This window comes from Solanum verrucosum, unplaced genomic scaffold, assembly GCF_900185275.1.
Source record: "Solanum verrucosum unplaced genomic scaffold, falcon-dt-bn FXZP01000288.1, whole genome shotgun sequence".
NCBI classification, from domain to species: Eukaryota; Viridiplantae; Streptophyta; class Magnoliopsida; order Solanales; family Solanaceae; genus Solanum; species Solanum verrucosum.
Window position 1 is genome coordinate 360,420 of NW_026019933.1, and position 25,027 is coordinate 385,446.

Below are 25,027 nucleotides of genomic sequence, written 5' to 3' on the forward strand. Positions count from 1 at the left end.
AAATATTCCTCATACGAATTGCTTTAGTGGACCGTGAAAATTTTGACCACCCAAACTATTTGTAATACCTTGAACTTTGGTCAATTTTTAAGTTATGGATCAACTTCAACGACCATAACTTTCGGCACACGATGAATTAGGTGACCCATGAGGTATTAATTTGAAGGTCTCTGTGTCCTGTTTCCAACGCCGCTGAGTTTGCTAAATTCCGAGTTCGGCTGAAGGAGTTATGCACGTTTGAGTGCAGCCTCTCTAGTTAAGGCATTTTCATCTATTTTAAGGAGGGGTATTTTGGTCTTTTCCTTACCCCACTAGCCTAGCACATTTTTTAAAAAAATTTCTTCTCCCAAATAGGGGTCTAAACTAATTGAGATCAGTTCTCATTCATTCCAAAAGTGCGTAGGGTTTTTAGTAAGAAGTTCAACATGAGAAAAGAAAAAGAGGATTCAAGCATTCTTTCAAGAACATGAAAATTTCGCCAAGAACTTGGTTTTTTCGAGGTATGTAACCTCTCATAGTGTTGAATTATTCATCCTTACGCCAATCATGTATTTTTATTCATAATTCTTCCTTGAGGTTGGTTGATTTGAATTTTTTGAGAAATTCTTGAGGTTTTAGCTTCATTCTTTAAGAATGGAGTCTTGTTGAGTTCTTGAGGTGAGGGTCTTGCGAATGAGTGCTGTTATTGATGGATTAAAGTGAGTTATCGATTAATTTGTTGGGTTTATAAATCCAAAACAGTATGGGAGGAAATCATTCGATTCTAGATGAGTTAGGTCTTGAATTTAGCAAAAACAATTCGTCAAAGTTTTGGGTTTGTGGTGGGGAATGGCACCCCCAAGGTGCCAAGAGGGCTGGCGCCCTGCGCCTACAGTGTGCCGAACTAACCCCGAGTACTTGGAGGCCTAGTGCGGCGCGCTGATTTTTGATTAGCGCTATCAAAGATACTTCATCCAATACTAAGCATCAACGATTGTTCAATAGTAATATAACCCAACTAAGTGAGTTGGGGTCGAGTCCCAAGGGATTGGTTCATACTCAAGAATCAATAGAAAAACATAAATATGTTCAAGTCAATCATAGCTAAAATATTTACGAGGAAAAACATAATTCAAGTTTGGGTTACACAAGTGTTAAATATCAAAGGGGGATTTTGTATTCAATTATTAACTAAAACAGCAAATAACACAAAAATACGAATATGGAGACGGGATTCTTGGGATGTGATAGGATTATGGGCCAAGGTAAAGAACCGGGTAAATGCAATTAATAGTAAACAATTGCAAATCAGTGAATAAGCTAGACTTTAGTGGGAATACACTTTCTCTCGAACAATTTACCCCGAATCAAATTGGTTTCTCTCGAACACCAATAAGAAGCAATTAAGCACAACCTTTGCTTTAGTCCATTTTCTCTCTCGAGCTGAATGTGTGGAAAAGGGTTTAGGATTCACTCTCTCGAGCTGAACACATGACAATCCAATATCCACAGACCATCGATTCAGTAATTTTGGTTTTAAAACCTCTCTCTCAAGCAAGCAAAAAACACGAAGTTAAGATTGTATTTGCAACTACAACCCCATTAAGTTAAACCATAATTACTGAACGAAATCACCTTTAAACAACAAATAAACTATCAATTAGCAATACCTAACAATTAAATCGACCCATAATCACATAATCACACCCCAAGAATTAGGGTTTTCGCTAGACATAGTAATAAGGTAAAAATCGTTACCAAGTTGTGTTTCCATCAACTGGGTAGGATTGATATAGTCTTTATAAAGGTCTAAGATGAAGAGTCTTTAACACCCACTTCCAATTTCTTAGAATTGGAAATCTTCAAAGCTAAGGAAAATGTCTCCAAAAACTCACTTCGAAGCTCTAGGCTTGAAAACTGAATAATAACACCGATCAAAACTGAGTTCTTCTTTTAAACTAATAATTTAAACAAGTATTTATAGTTGTCAAAAAGTAGTGGTGTGAAGGTCCAGTTGGCGTAGTTAGTCGGGATCGCCGATCCAATCGGTGATCCGCCCTTTGGTCATTTTCATTGTCGTTTTGCTTTTGCTTTCAGCATCTTCAAGTTCTATATCTTTGGGCGATGTAGCACTGCTTCACAGAACTGTTCGGCTACTCGCCGACTGCTCCTTTCTATTGCCGACTTGATTTTCTCCTTCAGGGCTTGGCACATTGGAACATTAGGCGAGGCCAAGGTCCTTTGGCGATTCGCCCAATGGTTTAGGAGATCCTCATGCCTTCTTTTTTTCGTTCTTTCAACTTCCTTGTTCCTTTTTTTTATTAGTATCCATGCTTTGTTTCTCAATCCAAATACCTGAAATTCAAGGATTTACATCAGTTATTGGTACAAAATATGCATTTGAGGACACTAAATCTATTAAAATGAAACCCTAAATGAGTCCAAATCGTGGATTTATCAACACCCTCAACTTAAACTTTTGCTTGTCCTCAAGTAAAACTCAAGTTCAGCAGTTCAAAAAGGATGTCTCAAACAGTGCTACACAAGATTCAATCATGAATGCACACAAAAAGACTCAAATTACTCACACAAGGGTTTACCGTGCACTCAAAGACTCAAGTTGTGACTCACCAGTATAAAAGAATCTCAATATCACAATACTTGCTGCAAATGCAAGTTCAAACTCAACAAAGGTACTCAAATGCCCTCACACAAAGAATGATTCCATGTTCACACACAATGGTTCAACAATTTAAAGTTCCGAAGTCAAATGCAACACTCACACTCACAAAGATGAACACAATGTATGATTTCACCCATAGGTTTGTCCATATTTTCCAATCAACACTTGCTTCAGCTCACTCAAGATAAAAAAGGTCTTTTCAAGGTTTGTAATGGGGCTGAGTGCAAATGTATGGTCATTTAGGTTCAATGGCTATAGTCCTCATGAAATGTGGTGTGAACAACATTTCCTTTCCTTTTCTTCATCATTTTTAATCGTTCTCACAAGTCATCCAATTATTCACTTTCCATGGATTGTTGGGAACTCCATTTCTTTTTGCATTTTCATACTTTATTCCACAACTTTTTCTTTTTCATTTCTTTTTCATTCTTTTCTTCTTTTTTTTTTGTATGGAAGGTTCCATTTTTCTCAAAACATGGGCACAACGGACTTCTTTGCATTTTCTTGATTCACCTTTTCTTTTTACCACACCCCCAACTTAGGATTTTGGCCTAAGTTGGCTATTCAAACAGACCATATCATGAGGATTATGGGTAACGGATCAAGAAAAGTTATGGTTTCATCAAGTTTCTTCCAAGAAACGGTTAAGGCTCAAAGGGTGTTCAAAAGAGGTTCACACACTCAAAAGGTAGGCCATAAAAAGAGGTATAATGTCAAATTGTTTCACACTCTTTAAATTTGCCTAAGATCATCTCAAGAGTTCACATCATTTAGTCAACTGGACCAACGGGGCAAATTCTAGGTGTCATCACACATAGTTCACGGTAAGCTCATCACACAAGGCATTGACACCAAAGTCAAACAAGACTCCACACTTTCGCTAGTGTGCAATATTCCTCACAAGAGACTCAATTCGATACTTGTCTAGTCACAACGAGATGCAAAGAGTTCACATATTGACTATGCAACTTCATTTGGCCTCATCGTAGCCACGCATTCATTTTTGTTCGATTATGAGCACTATTCAAGTCATCGATATTGATCAAAACCGATACTCAAATTTACAAAAGAACAGCCACATTTAATCACAAAGAAGAGGTGGCAAAATTTTTCGGAAGGGTAAACAATCATTTACAATTAAAAACAAGGAGTCACAAGCTCAACCATCCACAAAAGCAGTTTAAAAATATAATTATGGCTCAAAAACCCAAATATATAAACAAAACATCAATATTCACAAAAAGTCACACAAAAGGTGGGTCTCACCCTACCATAAATAAAGTCATTTGTCCTTAAATGCATACAAAACAAATTATCCACAAGTCAAAAATAAAGAAAGACAAAGAGGGAGGTAAAAAGAGGATCCTATCTACACAGTCGCTCCATCTGTCTGGGCATCACTGCCCAGTTCATCAATCTGGACTTGGGCATCAATGCCCTGAGTCACCTCAGAAGGAAAAGTAGTTGCACTAGGAGCAGCCAATAGAGTATCTGCTAAGGAAGCCTGCACAACAACATCTACCATGGCCTCTTCAGTCTCAGTTAGGCCCTCATATGAAGCTTCCTAAGCCACCTCAAGCAACTCCTCATTAGTCTCTGCCTCAAATTCGGGATCAATTGTCTGCTCAACTCTAACCTTATCTTCGGTGGTAGCCGGAGGCATATCTGGCTCATATGGGATATCCACCGTCTGGAAGATCATTGACATGTCGGGGGACTTCAGCTGATCCACATCACTCCGTAACACAGCTATAGTGGCCTTTAAGGCTGTCACCTCCTCGGTGGCCCCTTGTCTACGCTCGCACACCTATATACTAGGGAATGGTTAAGGACAACCCTATCACCTTCATCAGCTAGTGCTCCACCCCCATGCTTCGACAGTATCATAAAGGTAGGGCATAAAGCTCTAAGTCTTAGGGGAGTGCTTGTCCAAAGTGTGGTAAGAACCATCCGGGCAAGTGTCTTGCTGGCAAGGAAGGGAGCTTTGGGTGTGGTCAGTCTGGCAATAGGTTGAAGGATTGCCCTTTTGCCAGGAGGGGCAATGAGGTAACAACAATAGGGCTCACTCTATGTCACGACCCATGGGTACCCCCTAGACGTAGCAAGGCGTGTAAGATCCGAAGAGGCCTCATCCAAGCCACTTAGAATATCATAACATAAAGTAAAAGAAATAAGTGGAAATTTAAAACATTTCAATACAATCGAAGTCTTTATAAAACGAAGCGGAAATCTAAACCATTGTCTTAAACCATCTGAACATCATGAGTAAAGTCTTGGGACACAACCCATACAATAGTCCAAGACATAAAAGAGAGTGGTGATCACATCCTTGAATCCAATGAGGACTCACCAAATCTTCACTTCCTTGAGTTATTATGATCCTAGCCACGAGAATGAGTGTCGACGTCGCCGGACCCTACATTTGATAAGAATGCAGGAAAAGTATACGTTAATACAATCAAGTACTAAATATGATGGCTAACATAAACAACATAAACATAATAGTTTGTCAATACAAACCATAAGCATATTAAATGCACATAAATAATCATCATAATAAGAAAGAAATACTTCTCAAGTAACCTTACTCATCCTTAGTCAAGACTTGGGTCATCCGCCTCTAGTCAACTTACCTCATGGAAGGCATATCAAGAAACAATACAAGCTATTCATTCTTCACAACATTATCTACATCATTCACACTTACATTTAATGACATGGGGATTCACCTATTTGCCTAACTTAGAAAGGCTAATGGGTATTCTCTTCTTACCTTAATTACTTTTAGATCTTGGGTACTTGCCTTCACAATCTCATCATATGATGTGGGTACTCTCCTCCACACCATTTATCATATAATGGGAGTACTCGCCTCCACATTATTTCATATGGATTATGGGTACTCGGCTCCATGTCCATTCATCATAGTAAGAACGTGGGGACTCACCTCTTGTTCAATTCTAAGGAGTATAGGAATCACCTCATATCCTTTCATATAGAGATCAAGGGTAATCGCCTCTAGCCTCATCAATTACATCAACTTTTAGTATTGATTCATTTTAGGTGAGCAATCCTTTCAACCTAGAATCATTAATGTGAGAATGCCTTTCACATTCATACATTCATACTTAGTCGATTCATGGGGAAGTATCCCTTCCTCTACAATAACATCAATTACCAACATCCTAAGCTTTACTCTCAAAGCCCTAGATTTCATTATCATTAATTAAGCTTTATTCTCAAGCTATTCTAATAATAATTCATCAATACTATAAGGATACATTTAAACCCACAAAGTTCCCTTTCATGGCATCAACCCAACTATATCAATTCTAGGTTAGAATCAGGAAATAAGAATGGGTACATCTTCTCGTGATGAAGGTTGGCGACTTTTCATCTAACTTTCTTTCCCTTCTTTCTTTGCAACATGGATGTGACTTTTGACTTTTTTTTTACTCCTATTTTTCACTTTCTTCTTTTTCTTTTATTTCTTTCAACACTTTTCTTTTGCTTCTTTTGCACAAAGTAGCATCCTCTTTCATACTTTTTCTCTTTTCAACACTAAACTCTTTTCATACCCTTTTTTTTCATTTGGTTTCCTTTATCATAGCCACCCTCAACTTATGCATTTTGCATTAGTTGAGGGGCACAATGTCCGATGTCGGACCAGGGCCAAGATCAAGGTAACTTTTGGGCTTAGCCACCCTCAACTTAGGCTTTTGGCCTAAGTCAAGGTGCACATGTCCAAGGAGGGACTGGGCCAAGACAATGTTTTTAAGGGAAGGTGAGTTAGGTGAATCAAAAGAATTGGTCAATTTTAGGCTCAAATATTTGGATCAAAAGGGAATAATGCTATCATTTGGTTAGATCATTTTAGGTTTAAGTGGACTAATTTGAACAATGGCCTATGATCACTTCCTAACTTCTAGCCTAGATTATCTTAGCAGGACCAATGGGGCAAGTTCTAGATTGGCACAAAACTGTCTGAACAATCAACCATTCTCACACACTCTTGGCACATAGTTTTATTATCAGATTATCAGATTACCCAGTTCAAGTTTTTAGCTTAAGTTATGAGATCAAGGTAGTTCTTTATCATGTCATACTCAGAGCCAACACATTCAACTCATTCTAGCCTACAGAGTTTAGCACATGTCACAAATTTTGGACATGTATCATTTTTCTTTCTTAATTATGCCAGCATGCTTCATTATTTCTCATTCTTCTACACATACAATCCTAAAACATGCCGTTCAACAAAAATTAAACAGTCTCTTGGGGTAAAAGAACACAGGCAAGAAAACCCCAAGAGAGGATTATGAGTTGGGTTACTCAGACTTCACCCTATCACTCACAATCCATTTACCGCACCCCCAACAAAATAGAGTGCAATTGTCCCCAATGCACAAAAATAACCAATAAAGAGTAGGGTCAAGGTGAAGCAAACCTGTGGCGCAAATGCGTTGAAAATCTCAACAAGCGGGTGGGTTCGGTTTCCCGGAGCCCGCTAAAACAACACTTGGATCACCCTCAGTAGTGCCCACATCATCTATCACAACACCATTAGTAGTGCTATTAGTCACTCTAACTGCACCATCAGTGGTGCTAACATCATCTCCCACGACAATCATGGTCTCAGAGGTGGCCCTAGAACTTAAGGCTCCAATAATACTCTCATGAGCCCTCTGCTGGCGCAACTCCTCATCTATAATGGAGGCTCTCCTAGCTTGCTCATTCTGCTGGCATTCCCATTTCCTAGCTCGAGCATCCTCAGTGGTGTCAGAAATGTGACTAGAGCGGTGCCTCTTCCCTCGAGCACGGGTGGGCTCGGGCTGTGCTATGTCATCGCTGAATAAGGCATCAAGCACTGTGTCATTAGCCAATGCAGTAGGTGCATACTCTGGCTTATTTGTGGTAGGGGTTATGATGGCATCAATGTTGGCCTGGAGGCTGTCCAACTCGGTCCGGATAGATGAGAGATCTGTGACGGGGCCTAAATGCTTAATCAAGCTCTGGACCTCTGAAACTTCAATCAAGACTTCATTTAGGCCTAAAAGCATTCTTTGAATCCAACATAACTCTCAAAATTCTTATTCGAGCATCTGAACCCTGAATGTTGACCAAAATCAACCCAAAACCTAAAATTTCACAAAGTTCCAGCGTAAGACCTCAAATCCTAAAAAAAGACTCTGAATTTGAATGTGACAACACTCTTCGACCAATCTCCACATTCTAAAACTGATGAAATTGATAAAAAAATTATTCTGACACTCAAAACTTCAATAACTACATTTTAACAACTTTAGCCGTTTGAAATAAAAAACTTTGAAAATTCACAACTTTGTACTCAAAGCTCAAAATCAATTTTAAAATTCATTCAAAAATAACTCAGGGTCACTATAGAAAAGGATAAAATGCTACTTTTATAAAAATTTCCAAAAATTACCTTTCTAGTTTTTACAAAACATATTAATTAATAACTGCATCAGATATCATCCTCGTTAGGAGATAATATTTAATTTCAAAATAATTAAGGACTTAAATTGACGTATATGTAAAATTAAATTGTTAAAGTTAATATTTTTGTATTCAAATTTAACTTATGTTGTATCGTACATGATATGAGGATAAGAAATTAATAAGACATGGTATATCAACTAAGAAACCTATTGAGAGAAATAATTTTTTATTTTAGGACATAAAGTTATAGTTGAATTACTTTATAGGAAAAAAATTTAAAATAATTTTAGTGAAATCTTTTCAATATTTGAATGACTTTTAAGGAAATTATATCAAACACACACCAAAACTATTCAAAAGAAAGATTACACGAATTTGCCTTCAATTCTACCTCCCAAAAAGCATTTAAAAGAAACAAAGTTAATTTTCTTACCAACTCTGAAATAGACTAGTATATATCTAAACAATTTCTTTTTACTCTCACTTTGTCTTCTCCGCCTGCTGAGTTCATTCTATCAGAAGAAGATTCTTAATCCAGCTCAGCTGCTACAAATAAGTTTGAGGTTTAGACTTATGCCTTCTTAATTTCATTGATCTATCTATATATCTTCTATTATTAAATTATCTAGGTTCTTGATTCTTTTTTTCTATTATTATTATTATTATTATTATTATTTTCTTACTATTTTATGGATGAAAGTTCTAGTACATCTAGAAGGAAAGAGAGCAGATCGATCACTTTGGGTTTGACCAAATTAAAAAAAATAAAATTATTGACATGGTGAAAATAAATTTAACTTGTGATAGATCTAAAGGTAGCAACCACTTTAACAATTTCCTTGTACCAAGAAGTCTTTAAAATTGATTTTTCTCAAAATTCATAATTTTTTTTCAAATAAATTTAAATATAAGAAGTTATTGTTTTTATCACTAATCCAATGAATCTTGAGAGATGCATGCTCGCAATAGATCGAAATCTATAATTTTTCTTATGACGGATCTAAGCCCCCCTTCTCTATTTATCTAAGCATTTATTTTTATTTCAAGGATGCAAGTTCTAATAAAGTAGATAGATCATCTTAGGTTTGACCATTAAAAGATAAATGATTGTTGCTTTGAGTGGAGATTAATTTAATTTGTGATAGATCTAGAGGTTGTGGGCGCCTTTAATTTTTTTTTTAAAGAGAAATTTTAAAATTGATATTTTCCAAATTTTAAAACTTTTTTAGAAAGAATTTTTGATAAAGAATGATTTATTTTTATCATACATCCAATATATTTAGTAAATCGTTTGAGATGTATGACCAGAACAATAATTGATCTTGATCTTGTTACAGTATGTTTACATTGATGGACAAGCATCTTTTACTTTGACTCTTTTTTCTATGGGTGATCTAGCATTTTGATTAAGTTCTTAAGATGTTACTTGACACGTATATATAAATTACTAGTAATCTAGCAATTTTCATCATTTTTTGAATTTTTTTTTCTGTTACTTCACAAAATATTTTTGTCTTACAAAAGATCTAACTAAGCTTTCTTGTTTTTTTACTAGACTATGGATAACCAAAGCAAAATTCATGGTGATGAAGACGCAATGTTAATGGATGTTCCCATATCTGTTATCACACCTCAAAAATCAAAAGTTGATGATTTAGAGGTAAGCCTTAAAAAGTTCCTCTAATTATAAGGTGCTTATTTTTTTCCTTATAAGCCATGTACACTATTTTTTTGATGGGTACTTGAACAACTTTTTGATGCTAATTGTGTTATGAAAGAAAAGAATACAATTGAATCGTATCATAACAATAACATCTAAATAGTTCTATAAATAAAAATAAATTAAATGTTTGACATCACCTTGCTACAAAATCAAGTAATGAGAAAATCTCAAACTTCTACCCTTGTTTAAACACATAATAGATGAAAGTGTTTTGATCCATTTATACCCACATGAACATTGAAATAACATTGAATTAACGTTGAGAATCTGACTTAAATCGCTACTACTCTTTTTTTTTTTTAATAAATACATATATTAAAAAGATAAATTAATTTGTATTACCGTTGAAACTACTGTTTCTTTTATCAAGAAAAGAAAGTAAAACTTTCTCATAATGTGAAGATGCTTGAAAAATGATAAAGAAATTTGAACTTCCCAAGGAAATCATTGTTTCTATTATTGAAAACCTAAGACCAATGGAAAATCACTTCTTTTTTATTTTGTTGGGAGTATTCCGAAACTCTTATTAAGGTTTTAAAATGTTATAACACACATATAAATTACAATCAAGTTAGAATTTTGATCTTTATTTTATTTAAAGGAAAACTTTTTGATAGTCTCCTCCAATATAATTAGTTCACACAATTTTTGATTTTACGAAATAAATAACAAATTATTTTATATTTTCTACTAGAATATGGATACGCTCTTCAAAGTAGATGTTGAAGATGCAATAGTGGCGATTTCCATATCATCTGTCGCACCTCAAGATGATGTTTTAGAGGTAAGCTTTTGAAAAGTTTCTTCATTGTTTAGCTTACATATTTTAAGGTGCTTAGATCTGTTCCTTTTAATACATGTAAAAATAATATTTTGATGCATTTGGGAATAAGTTTTTTAATGTTAGTTGTCTTAAAGAATAAAGATAAACATTTTTCTTTCTAGAGCCAAAGCATCTAAGGCACATAAAACCAACAACATTTAACTATAGTATTAGAAGTTCTCTAACAAGTCTAAGGCTTCATTTGTTGTTTTAAGAGTATAAGGCGTCTAAATATGAATGCATATGTAAATGATAAGACATGTATTAAGAATATCTGAATTGACATCTCAATGTTAAGATGGTGTATTAAGATCTGAATAATAAATAATACGTTTGTTATTGAACTCGTTAACATCCTCAGACTCAAAAACATAGAACCATCGAGGATTCATCTTTGTCACTCTCCAAAATAGATCATGCTCATCTCTCGTCATCACCGGTCCAGTCATTGTTCATGAAAATAGCCCTATCTCATAAACCTTGTCCATCCACGAAGCCATATCAACAACATACTGGACCCATAAATAATGCCCTGTCAAAATTTCGGGTGCCACTCCAGTCCCTACCAAACCCCTCAACAAAGTCAATACTTGAATGACTACATCTGATGAAGTTAGAGCTAGCGCAACAATCTCCTAAACTAGTGCCATTGCTTTCTCTTCTACCATATTAAAGATTATTTAGAAGTGTGGGGACTTGGACTTGTCTCTAACCTGGTCAACAGCTGGGGCGTTAGCCTTGGCTGGTGTTGCTGCCCTGATTATCTCCACTATCACGCATCACAATAGTAACTGCCAGCTCAAGTGCCTCAACTATAGCTTCTCCTGAACGTATCCACATCATTTGTGAGACAAAAAGTGAATGTTATATACCAATTTGGATCACCATGGATAAAGTAATAACACGATCAAAGAACCTAAAGATTTGATCCCAATTTTGTCACAATCTAAGACACACTAACTCCACAGTGGGCAAACCATAATTTACCAACTAAGCAATACTATAATCGACTCATTTAAAAATATTAAGACAAGACATAAAGTCTCAAGTATAATAGATTAAGAAATGTGAATGTATAAATTATTATAACTTCAGAATCCAAAAGTCATCATACATGAGTTCAACTTAAATACTTGAGAAGAGTAATAAATAAATAAATAGAACAATTTCTGAAAGAGATAAACACCAGTCCCCTAGAAAATCTGTGGCAGCCTGAAAAGGAGTAACTCATCGTCACATAAGAAGTGCAACTGCTTCAAATGTGGGGCCTCGTGAAAGATTCTAGATCATAGTCTGCGCTCAAACAAAATTGCAATAGTAACATTAGTACAAACACCAATATACTAGTAGGTATCATAGGCATTTAAATCCAACAAACAAGTAGACATGTAAATCCAACAAGAAGGTAGACATAATCAATAACTCATCAAGTCAAGTAGTCAACATCCACCAGGTAGATAATCTCACTTCCGATATATTAATGTCGACACATCACCAGATATATAAGTCACCACAACAGAAATAATAAAATCACAAACTCTAAATAATATAAGCATTCACACACAAATATGCAATTGCATCCACACTGAGTTATATCGGAAAAGTTTCTGCATCTCATTAGTCTCATCTGTGACTCACTCAATCACACATACTAAAATACTTTAATCTTTTTCAACTATTCACGAGCCCCTATCTATTCATGTACCATACCTGTGTGGTACTCGATCCATTACACAATCATATATCATATTGAAATGGTATTCATCACCCATAACTGCTTATTCATAAACTCACATTGAAATCGAGTCACTCATCATCAGAATAGTGTCTCTATATATATATATATATGTATATATATATCTTAGTATGTTATCTGTTCTTTACAGACTTACAATACACACAAGTAACTAATCAAAGTCTAACTCAAGGTAAATCATAACCTAACATCAACTGAAGAACTTTAATTGAGCAAGCTAATTCACTTTGAGCCATTCATTTCCTCAAAGTCTAAAACAAATAAATTTAAAAGTATTTAATCATCTACTATTCAAACAATGGCCTTGAAAATTTTCAAACCCACTTCTTTCTACCCTTTCTCAAGGTCTAATTTATAACCTAAGGGTTATTTCATCATACAATAATTTTCCATGATCACAATAGCCTAATTCATGGATTTTCTACTCTATTAATTAACCCCTTTAAAGCACTTTATATGCTAAATTAATTCATTCTTATGGGACTGTAGGTTCTCACTACATCATGAACAAGAATTAACTCATCAACAGAAAATGAACGCAACAAGCATGAAGAATACTTGGTTCATACTTTTAATCACTCTCAGAGTCTCTTCTAAAGGTCTATATGACCAGGTCACCTCCTAACATAACACGACATAACATTACATCACAACACAAACCATATAGATTAAACAAGAGATATAAGTTTTTATACCCTCCATATCTTTGAGGTCTTATTAGATAATTCACTATGGGGACTCCAACTAAATATTTTAAAACATTATATGCTAGTTTATGGTTGTGATGACTAGCGGTGGTAATAGTGAATGTCAATTGATGATGCTGTGCTAACTAATATTGGCGTTATGGATAGTACTTATTGGTAATGATGGTTGTAGCAGTTTATGGTAGTATTACTGGGGTGGTTAATAGTTAATGATAGTGATGAATGATGACGGTGGTTGGAAATATATATAGTTGTGAGTGGTTACTTATGATGGTGATTGTTGATAATGCTCGATGATTTTATTATAATGATGATTGATGAAAATAATAATTATAAATGATAGCTAGTGGTGTTGTAGTTGATTTAGGGATGGTAGTGGTGGTCGTTGATGATGGCAGTTGTGGGCGGTTGATGGTAGTAGTTGATAATGATGGACAATTATGATGATGATTGATAATGATGGAGTATGGAGCTAGCAATGAATGGATAGAATCAGTGAACTGTAATGTATTTAGAAACCTTTGAATAGACATATCAACGATATTAGACTTTGTTATAGATCTAATCATTTATACCTATCCAGACCCAACAAATGGCCGCATCATAACAAAATGTACTTAATGATTGAAATTCAAATCTAAAAAACATACATATTTAATGGATGATATTTGAATGATTAAAATTAAATCTTAATTAATGCAAACAAAAGAGACCTAAATTCTAATATTTACTAGTAGATATCACCCATACACATTTTTTTCTCCGTTGTGCGATATTCTTAGTTAAGTATGCATTATGTCAAAAACTGATAAGTCTTCAGAGAAAACCTTCTTTCATATGATATTTAATACTTCTACTTACCATATTTTCACACGAATAGATTGATTCATCTATAGAACAACCTATGATATGACCAAACTATCTCAAATGATTCTTTCATATTTTAACATTTCTGAAAAAATGTATACAATTTTTTTGAATAGGGAGGATAATTATATCAATAATAACTAGGTAGATTCATTTCACATATCATGATAATGGATAATATAGTAGTTTTTCAATTTGGAAATTTATCATAACCACTAGTTAGATGGATCTAAGCTTTTCATAATTTTTCCTCTTTATCTAGCCATTTCTTTCCATTTTTCCATTTTAAGGATTCAAGTTTTAGTAAATCTAGGTTAGAATAGAGGAGATCAATCCTCGTAGATTTGGCCAAATTAAAAGAGAAATAATTGCTACTGTGGTGAGGATTAATTTAGTATGTGATAGATGTTGTGACAACTTTTAACAATTTCATTATAAAAAGAAGCTTTTAAAATTGACTTTACCCAAAAATATAACTTTCTTAGAAAAAGATTTGGATTTAGGATGAATTTTTTTTTGTAACACATTCAATGAATTTAGTGAAATATAAAAGATGCAAGACCACAAACATCAATGATCTTGTTATAGAATGTATAATTTCGATGGACAAATATTTTTTATTTGGGTATTGTAGAACTTTGATTAAGTTCTTAAAATATTACTTGAAATATAGTTAGTGAGCTATTTACATCTCTTTTGAAAGCCTTCTCCATCACATCATACAAGTTTTCATTTTACAAAAGATCTAACTATTTTTTTCATATTTTTTACTTGGATATGAATAAGCAGAACAAAGTTGGTGATGAAGATGCAACATTAAGGGAAGTTCCCATATCTTTTTTCGCACCTCAAGAATCAAAAGATGATGTTGTTGAGGTAAGCTTTTTAAAAGTTCCTCCAATTATAAGGTGTTGGTTTTTGTCCTTTCGAGATGTGTACAAAAAACTTTTGATGCATTCTTGAACAACTTGTTAATGTTAATTGTGTTATGAAAGAAAGAAAAATATTCTTCTCTAGAACTAAGACATAAGGATTACATCACAACATCAATATTTGAATATTTCATATAGATAAATATAAGTCTAAATTCTAATTTCTAATTTTGTTGTTTTTAGTTACGTTCTACATTCATGCCAAAAAATGATAGGTCTTTCAAGACAACTTTCATCCATATGGTATTATTCACTATTATAAAATTAATGGCTATAATGTATGAAGAGAGTTTTTATTTTTAGAGAGATTTTTTTAAGCATAAACATATGTAAATATTTTTTATTCATTTGGAAACAACTTTCTTAATGTTAGTCGTCTAATGGAAGAAAGAGAAGGATTTTCTTTCTAAAGCTAAAACATTTGAATTGCATAACAACAACAACATTTAACTATTTATCAATCCCAAACAAGTTAAAATTGATTATATGAATCCTCATTTCTCCATTTAAGCAAAATTAATCACGCCATAGTCATACAAATAAAAATAGAAGTAAAAAATATGTTAAATGCATATAAGTAATAGTAATAATGATAATAGTAGTTTGAGAATTTCTCTAACAAGGCTAAGGCCTCATATTTGTTTTAAGAGTATATTGAAGATGTCTAAATCTGAATGTATATTTGTCTGATAAGATGTGCATTAGCAATCTCTTTATAGACTATTCAATATTAAGACGATGCATTAAAATATGAATACTAAATAATAAGGTTACTCATTATTGAACATAAAATATGTAAAATGGTTATTTATTTAAAGTTTAATAAGCACAAAGTTTAGGGAAAATGAAAAAAATGATACAATCTATGACCAAATTAGTAGTAATGTACTCATACTTTATGGAGGACATAGTATCCACTTGAGTATTTTTTAAGCATCCATTTGACATTAATCAATTGTGATACAAGATAAAACTTAATTATGGAAGAATATAATGATTCATGAGATTAAATTTCAAAAGATTCATTTGATTACTTTGAGAAAAAATTGAAGTGTGAATGAAAGGATCTCCATTTTTTACTTTGTTCGAAGAGTGTAAGTAAGTGAAAATGATCAAACCCCTTTGTTTGTACCTTTTGATCAACAAGTGTGTACAAACGAAATAACAAAACTTTTATTTTTTTATTTATCCCACCCGATAATGCCAAATAAGTGCTTTAAAAAATATTCGGGGAGGGGGGGGGAGGGTCATAGGACCGCCATAAAATATGAGTGTGTTATAAAAAAACCGGTCATAGTAAATGTGTCTTTTCAACCATTTAATCTAAAATTTAAGAAACTAAAAATTAATTTAAAACTACAAAAATATTTTTTAAAAAAATTATATGATGGTTGATGGTTGTGATGACTAGCTACATTGGTGGTGGATGTCAATTGAGGATGGTGTATTGACTAATGATGGTGTTGTTGATAGAAGCTATTGATAGTGATGGTGGTAGAAGTTGAATGTAGTAGTTTGGTGGTGGTTGATAGTTGGACAATAGTGATAACTAATGATTGTGGTGATAGATGATGGTGGCTAACAATATAATTGTGACTTATCATAGTGATTGCCGATAAAGTTCGATGATTTTTATCCCAATTATGATTGGTGCCAATAATAATTGTAAATAATAGATGATGGTGGCTATGATGCATGAAGAACATTTTTATTTTTAGTGACTGATTTTTTTTCAAGTATTAAAAACATATAAATATTTTTTTTTTCAAATCGAAATCATACATGACTTAGAATATTACTATTGTTTCACCTCAGTATAAAATATGTGAGATAATGAAAAAAAAAATCAAACATCTACCCGTGATTAAACTCACCATATACAAAAGTCTTTTGAGCCATTTATACCCATATAAAAAAGTTAGTTTAATAAACATCCATGTGAGATGAAATTGTGATATAAAAATTAAGTTAAGTTTTATGTGGACATGTAATTTAAATTTTTAAGCTGTATTTTTGGCTCATAAAAATAAAATCTCCATAAGTTATTAAAACTATCAAAATACCCCAAATTATTTTTTACAATCTTACCAAATAAGAAAAAGTTCATAACAAAAGTATAATACACTATCAAAAAAGTTTTTCTAAAAAAAAAAATACAACATTTATTGATTGAACTTTAATTTAGTTCAATAAAATGGTAACATTAAACATGAGTTGTAGTGTAGTACTCTTTAACATAATTGAACATTGTCAATATCTTTAGTAATTATATCATCATGTTCATATTTCGTAAATATTTTATTACTCCTTTGGTATTCTTGCACAATATTATGTAGATATATGATTTTTTTTATATATAAAATATAAACTTGTGCGTCAATTTTTGTAGTTGAAAATGTGATATCATGATATAAAATTTCCAAATCAAATATTTTTTGGAGAATTTGGGATTTCATGTCATAATTTGAAATCATGAGATGAAATCACTTGTCCAAATACTGATTTTCATCTCATGATTTCAAATCACAAGATGAAATCACATATCCAAACGCCTACAAATTAAGCATCATAATTTTGATGAAAATTGAACAAAATTAAATTAACACAGAGCACTTGACTTACTATCATTACTCCTCTTAAACTATGCTATAGATAAATATATTAAAATACAAATTAGTTTGTGTAATTAACTATTGAAACTATAATTTCTTTTAACAAGAATAGAAAGTAACCTTTTTTATGTGAGAATGCTATAAGAGTTACAAAGAAATTAAACTTGAGTTTTTTCAAGAATATCATTGCATTTGTTATTGAAAGCATAAGATTTACGAAAAAACATCTATTTCTTTCTATTTTGTGATATTCTAGAACTTTATTAAGTATTAAAATATTAATTAATGTATATACTAGCAATTTCATCATTATTTCGTTAGATGATATCTTTTTTATTGTTTCCTCCAATATTACTTCACACATTTTTTAATTCTACATAATATATAACTAAGTATTTATTTTCTACCAGAAAATGGATAAGCACCACAAAGTTGATCGTAGAAATGCAATAATGGCAATTCCGATATCTTCTGTTGCACCACAAGCTGGTGTGTCATTGGTAAGCTTTAAAAAAAATTCTTTATTGTTTAACATACTTATTATAAGGTATTTAGTTCTTCTTCTATTAAGACAGGTATACAAATCTTTTGTTCTATTCGATAAGAACTTTTCTAGTATTAGTAATCTTACGGAAGAAAGATAATTTTTTTCTAGAGCTAGCACATCTAAGTCACATAACAATAACATTTAACTATATCTCAATTAAAAAAAAAAAAGAATTTGGCTATATGAATCCTCATTTCCTATTTAAACTAAACTGATCATGCTATAGTGATATAAATAAAAAAAGGTAAAACAATAATTTGAAAACATATAAGTAATAGTAATAGTTGTAGTGTATTAGAAGTTTTCTAGCAAGTTTAAATCCTCATTTTTTTATGATTATATATAAGATGTCAAAATCTGAATGCATATCTGAATGATAGAAGTGCATGAATCTTTGAATAGACATCTCAATATTAAGAGAATGTATTAAGATCTGAATACTAAAAAATATGTCTGCTTATTACTGTACATCTTTTAGTTTAAGAAGTTCCTTAGATATAGAAGCCTTTAAAATTAATTTTCACCCAAAATATTAATTTGGTTAGAATGCAATTCTGATTTTGGATGGAACTTTTCATCTCACATTCAATTATTTAGTGAAACTTTAGAGATGCATAGCCACAACCATCATTGATGTTGTTACAAAATGCATAAGATTGATGGACAAGTATTTTTTTTAGGCATTCTAGCACTTTGTGTGTGTATATATATATATATATATATCTTACTAGCAAACAAGTGATTTTGGTGTTTTTTTGAGAACCTTCTTAATTACTTCACACAATTTTTCAGTTTATAAAATATCTAATTATTTTTTTCATACTAAAATATGAATAAGCTCGATCGAATGGATGGTGATGAGGATGCAACATTAACAGAAGTTCCTATATCTTTTATCGCACTGGAAAAATCAAAGGTTGATGTTTTACAGGTACACTTTTGAAAAGTTCTTTTTTTTTTTTTTTTGTTTTGAAAGGTTCTTCCAATTATAAGTTGATTGTTTTTTTTCCTTTTATGACATGTACACAAATCTTTTGATGAATTCTTGAACAACTTTTTAATATTAATGGTTTTATGAAAACACGAGATATGTTCTTCTCTAAAGCTAAATGGTATGAATTGTATTATAACAACAACATTTAAATAAGCTATATCGATAATAATAATAATAAAAAACAACAACAAATCAAGTGTAATCTCATGAAATGGGGTTCTCAATTACTTCACACAATTTTTTAGTTTATAAAATATCTAATTATTTTTTCCATACTAGAATATGGATAAGCAGGACCGAAATGATGGTGATGAGGATGCAACATTAACAGAAGTTCCTATCTTTTATCGCACTGGAAAAAGCAAATGTTGATGTTTTGCAGGTACACTTTTGAAAAGTTCTTTTATTTTAGTTTTGAAAGGTTCTTCCAATTATAGATTTGCTTTTTTTCCTTTTAAAACATGTACAAAAATCTTTTGATGATTTCCTGAACAACTTTTTAATATTAATAATTTTATGAAAACAATAGAAATGTTCTTCTCTAAAGCTAAAAGATATGAATTGTATTACAAAAACAACATTTAAATATGCCATATCGATAATAATAATAAAAAACAACAATAAACCCAGTGTAATCCGATGAAATGGGGTTTGCGAAGAATAAAGTTTACACATACCTTACCATTACCTTGGAAGTAGAGTAGTTGTTTCCGATAAACCCTTAGCTCAAAGAAAAAATAGTCCAAAGCAGTATATATATATAATAGTAACAATAATAATACATTTAAAGGTCATCTAACAAGCTAAGTCTAGAGTTTCATTCAAAATTAATCGTACAAATACGTCGGAAACAATTATAGGCCTGACCTAACCTTCTAGACAAAAAATAGAAGAAACATACTTCATTGTATTGTGCTGTCCATGCCATGATTCTTTAGAATATAAAATGTGGATGCTTCAATATTTTGTGTATTACTTGATGACAAAATGTTGATTCTCCCCACTTTGTCCAGATAATTACCTTTTGAGAATGGATATTTGATAAATTTGAATTCCATAACTAATGTTTTGATTGCAGAATGAAATGCTACCAAAAAATATGCATTACATGCATACACATACATTTGAACATAGAAAGCGAAATTGGATCATCAAGAATATTTCTCGCCCAGGTGGTTTAATAATTGATAATGTAAGTTTTCTTTTGATTACTATACATGTTTTCCTGCCAACAAAATGCCAACAAAAATCGATTATATTTTTTATTTGATGAAATTATAACAAAATAAATATTCTATAATTGTCGGCAAACAGGTCTACCATCATTTGGAGACAAACAAAAAGTTTCGATCTTTGATAGAGGTTTACAAATTTCTTGTATATGGGGAAGTTCCTGAAATAACGAAGAAATTAAGAGAAAATGAAGAACCATTGCAGGTTAGCTCAAAAATATTATATTAGAATTAATAGTGAGATCGACTCTTTATGCATGATCATTAAAATGATTTAATTTGCAGGTGACACCGAGACGTAAACCACATGTGCGCGGTAAAAAATTGATAAAAAAATATGTAGTTGGAACATGTATCGAATCTTGCAACGGGATTTACATTAAAAATCGGGGAGAAGCTAACTACTTATCCGAACGTGACATCCCTTCAAACATTGGTAAGCAAAGTTAAGAAAGTCACAATAAAACATATATTGTTCCTCTATATATTGTTTTTATTATTATTGTTTGTATTTTCACGTTCATTGTCCTTGCCCTAGTTAATTCTTATAATTTTTATTTTTTATGGCCAGAAAAAAAGAGAAAAAGAGAAAACGAAGATTTATATGGGCATCAACAGGTGAACTTGGGAGATGATGCAACACGTGTCAACTCAGGAGATGCTGCATTAAGTACTCCCGTACACTCTTTTCTTTACCTTTGGGATTTTGAGCTCATACCCGAGGCACACAATGAAAATCTTTCCTAGAAAATTTGTAATTGTATTATTTTTTCAACTGAATATTGAAGAAAGTTATTTGTCTTAGGTTATTTATGAAAAATATTGAATTATGACTTTGTATCGTAATGTGCATTATGCTTAAGTTTTCGTTTTCCCATTTCTAAGACTAACAATTTTGTTTAGAAAAATTTATAGTACTATTTTTGTCCCAATATTATTGTTTATATTAATAATCGTAAATATAATAAAATTGTTTTACATGTTGATTGGACTTTTCCCCTTTATTGAAAGACAAAATTGTCATTTTGTTATAAATATAGTGAATGTCTATCTTTTAGAGAAAATTAGGAATCCTAACTTTTGGACCAAGTCAATTTTTTACTATAAATAAAAGGGGGATTTTCTTCTTATTTTATAGTTTTACAATACACTATCAACATGAGACTACCATCTAAATATTGAAGACTAAGATATGGATATTTCTGAAGAAAGTTATCCAATTATGAAGGCATTTGTTTGATTGATTTTGCTACAACACATATTATATTAAAACGAAAAGTATTTTTCTCATTTAAGTATGGGAAAGATAAATGTTACCATAATTTTTGGTAGTACTAATTTGATAGAGGGCTTCAGAAGAGTCATTATAATTTTCCCTAAGAGAGATAAACTCATCATAGATAATGCTATATTTTCTGCTATGTTTCGGAGAAACTTGTTGAGTTTAAGATATTTTTGAAAATTATTATCATATCAAGACAATGGATGAAATTAATCATGAATATCTTGGTATTACCAAGAACGTCTCTGGACAAACATGTGTTATATATAAGTTTCATGCTTTAACTTCTAGCTTGTTTTCTACAAAGATTAGTGCAATTGAGACACATTCTATAGTAAACCATAAATTTACTAATCTCAATACTGTCATACGTTGACATTATTGTATGTGACATCCTGGATTTATAACGATAATATGAATTATAACAAGTTAATCGGACATTCATTAAAGAACTTGAAGATTCTTTTTAATTGTGAGTTTTCTTGTACAATTTGTTATCAAGACAAGTTAATTGTGAGAAATCACCAATAAAAATTGTGATAGAATCCCCTACGTTCTTGGAACATATACATGAGGATATTTGTGGACCTATTCATCCACCTAGTGGGTCGTTTAAATTCTTTATGATCCTAATAGATGCTTCTTTGAGATGATCTCATGTCTTAATATTGTCATCTCACAATTTGGACTTTGCAAAATTGTTTGGACTGTAATACCCCCAAAATTTCTAAGCTAAGGTCCTAACCATTCTTTATTTACATGCAAGATTGTATCAAGTAATTTTTAAATTTCTCATCGGTATAAAGGTCAATTATGTACTGTGGGAATGGATTAGGATATGAATTAAGGTCACAAGATCCCCTAAGCACAAAGTTGAGTTCAAAGCTTCCTTACCGATTAGGTTTTGACATAATATTGTATTTAGGTCAACTTCAAATGATCATATATCTCCACACTCAATTAATTAGGTAGCAGATGAACTATAAAATTGAAGGTCTTTGAGACCTCTTTCTAATGCTACCAACATCTCCTCATTTAGAGTTCAGAGTAAATAGTTATGACTATTTTACCAAAGACTACCATATTAAATATTCCTCATACGAATTGCTTTAGTGGACCGTGAAAATATCGACCACCCAAACTGTTTGTAATACCTTGAACTTTGGTCAATTTTTAAGTTATGGATCAACTTCAACGATAATAACTTTCGGCACACGATGAATTAGGTGACCCATGAGGTATCAATTCGAAGGTCTTTGTGTCCTGTTTCCAACGCCGCTGAGTTTGCTAAATTCTGAGTTCGGCTGAAGGAGTTATGCACGTTTGAGTGCAGCCTCTCTAGTTAAGGCATTTTCATCCATTTTAAGGAGGGGTATTTTGGTCTTTTCCTTACCCCACTAGCCTAGCACATTTTTTTAAAACTTTTCTTCTCCCAAATAGGGGTCTAAACTGATTGAGTTCAGTTCTCATTCATTCCAAAAGTGCATAGGGTTTTTAGTGAGAAGTTCAACAGGAGAAAAGAAAAAGAGGATTCAAGCATTCTTTCAAGAACATGAAAATTTCGCCAAAAACTTGGTTTTTTCGAGGTATGTAACCTCTCATAGTGTTGAATTATTCACCCTCATGCCAATCATGTATTTTTATTCATAATTCTTCCTTGAGGTTGGTTGATTTGAAATTTTTGAGAAATTCTTGAGGTTTTAGCTTCATTCTTTAAGAATGGAGTCTTGTTGAGTTCTTGAGGTGAGGGTCTTGCGAATGAGTGTTGTTATTGATGGATTAAAGTGAGTTTTCGATTAATTTGTTGGGTTTATGAATCCAAAACAGTATGGGAGGAAATCATTCGATTCTAGATGAGTTAGGTCTTGAATTTAGCAAAAACAATTCGTCAAAGTTCTGGGTTTGGGGTGGGGAATGGCACCCCCAAGGCGCCAAGAGGGCTGGCGCCCTACGCCTACAGTGTGCCAAACTAACCCCGAGTACTTGGAGGTCTAGTGCGGCACACTGATTTTTGATTAACGCTATCAAAGATACTTCATCCAATACTAAGCATCAGCGATTGTTCAATAGTAATATAACCCAACTAAGTGAGTTGGGGTCGAGTCCCAAGGGAGTGGTTTGTACTCAAGAATCAATAGAAAAATATAAATATGTTCAAGTCAATCATAGCTAAAATATTTACGAAGAAAAACATAATTCAAGTTTGGGGTGACGCAAGTGTCAAATATCAAAGGGGGGTTTTGTATTCAATTATCAACTAAAACAACAAATAACACAAAAATACTAATATGGAGACGGGATTCTTAGGATGTGATAGGAATATGGGCCAAGGCAAACAACCGGGTAATTGCAATTAATAGTAAACAGTTGCAAATTAGTGAATAAGCTAGACTTTAGTGGGGATAAACTTTCTCTCGAACAATTTACCTCGAATCAAATTGATTTCTCTCGAACACCAATAAGCAGCAATTAAGCACAACCTTTGCTTTAGTCTATTTTCTCTCTCGAGCTGAATGTGTGGAAAAGGGTTCAGGATTCACTCTCTCGAGCTTAACCTATGACAATCCAATATCCACAGACCATCGGTTCAGTAATTTTGGTTTTAAAACCTCTCTCTCAAGCAAGCCAAAAACACAAAGTTAAAATTGTATTTGCAACTACAACCCCATTAAGTTCAACCACAATTACTAAACGAAATCAACTTTAAACAACAAATAAACTATCAATTAGCAATACCCAATAGTTAAATCAACCCATAATCACATAATCACACCCCAAGAATTGGGGTTTTAGCTAGACATAGTAAAAAGGTAAAAATCGTTACCAAGTTGTGTTTCCATCAACTCGGTAGGATTGATATAGTCTTTACAAAGGTCTAAGATGAAGAGTCTTTAACACCCACTTCCAATTTCTTAGAAATGGAAATCTTCAAATCTTCAAAGCTAAGGAAAATGTCTCCAAAAACTCACTTCTAAGCTCTAGGCTTGAAAACTGAATAATAATACTGATCAAAACTGAATTCTTCTTTTAAACTAAGAATTTAAACAAGTATTTATAGTTGTCAAAAATTTGTGATGCGAAGGTCCAATTGGCATAGTTAGTCGGGATCGCCGATCCAATCGGCGATCCGCCCTTTGGTCATTTTCATTGTCGTTTTGCTTTTGCTTTCAGCATCTTCAAGTTCTATATCTTTGGCGATGAAGCACTGCTTCGCGGAACCGTTCGACTACTCCCCGACTACTCATTTCTATTGTCGACTTGATTTTCTCCTTCAGGGCTTGGCACATTGGAACATTATGCGAGGCCAAGGTCCTTTGGCGATTCGCCTAATGGTTTAGGAGACCCTCATGCCTTCTTTTCTTCGTTCTTTCAGCTTCCTTGTTCCTTTTTTCTTATTAGTGTCCATGCTTTGTTCCTCAATCCAAATACC

The 25,027-nt window shown here is 32.6% G+C and overlaps 1 pseudogene; it reads left to right on the forward strand.

Annotated features, from left to right (window-relative positions):
* Positions 1 to 9,680: 9,680 nt before the first annotated feature.
* Positions 9,681 to 21,062, forward strand: LOC125833119 (uncharacterized; annotated as a pseudogene).
* Positions 21,063 to 25,027: the final 3,965 nt, after the last annotated feature.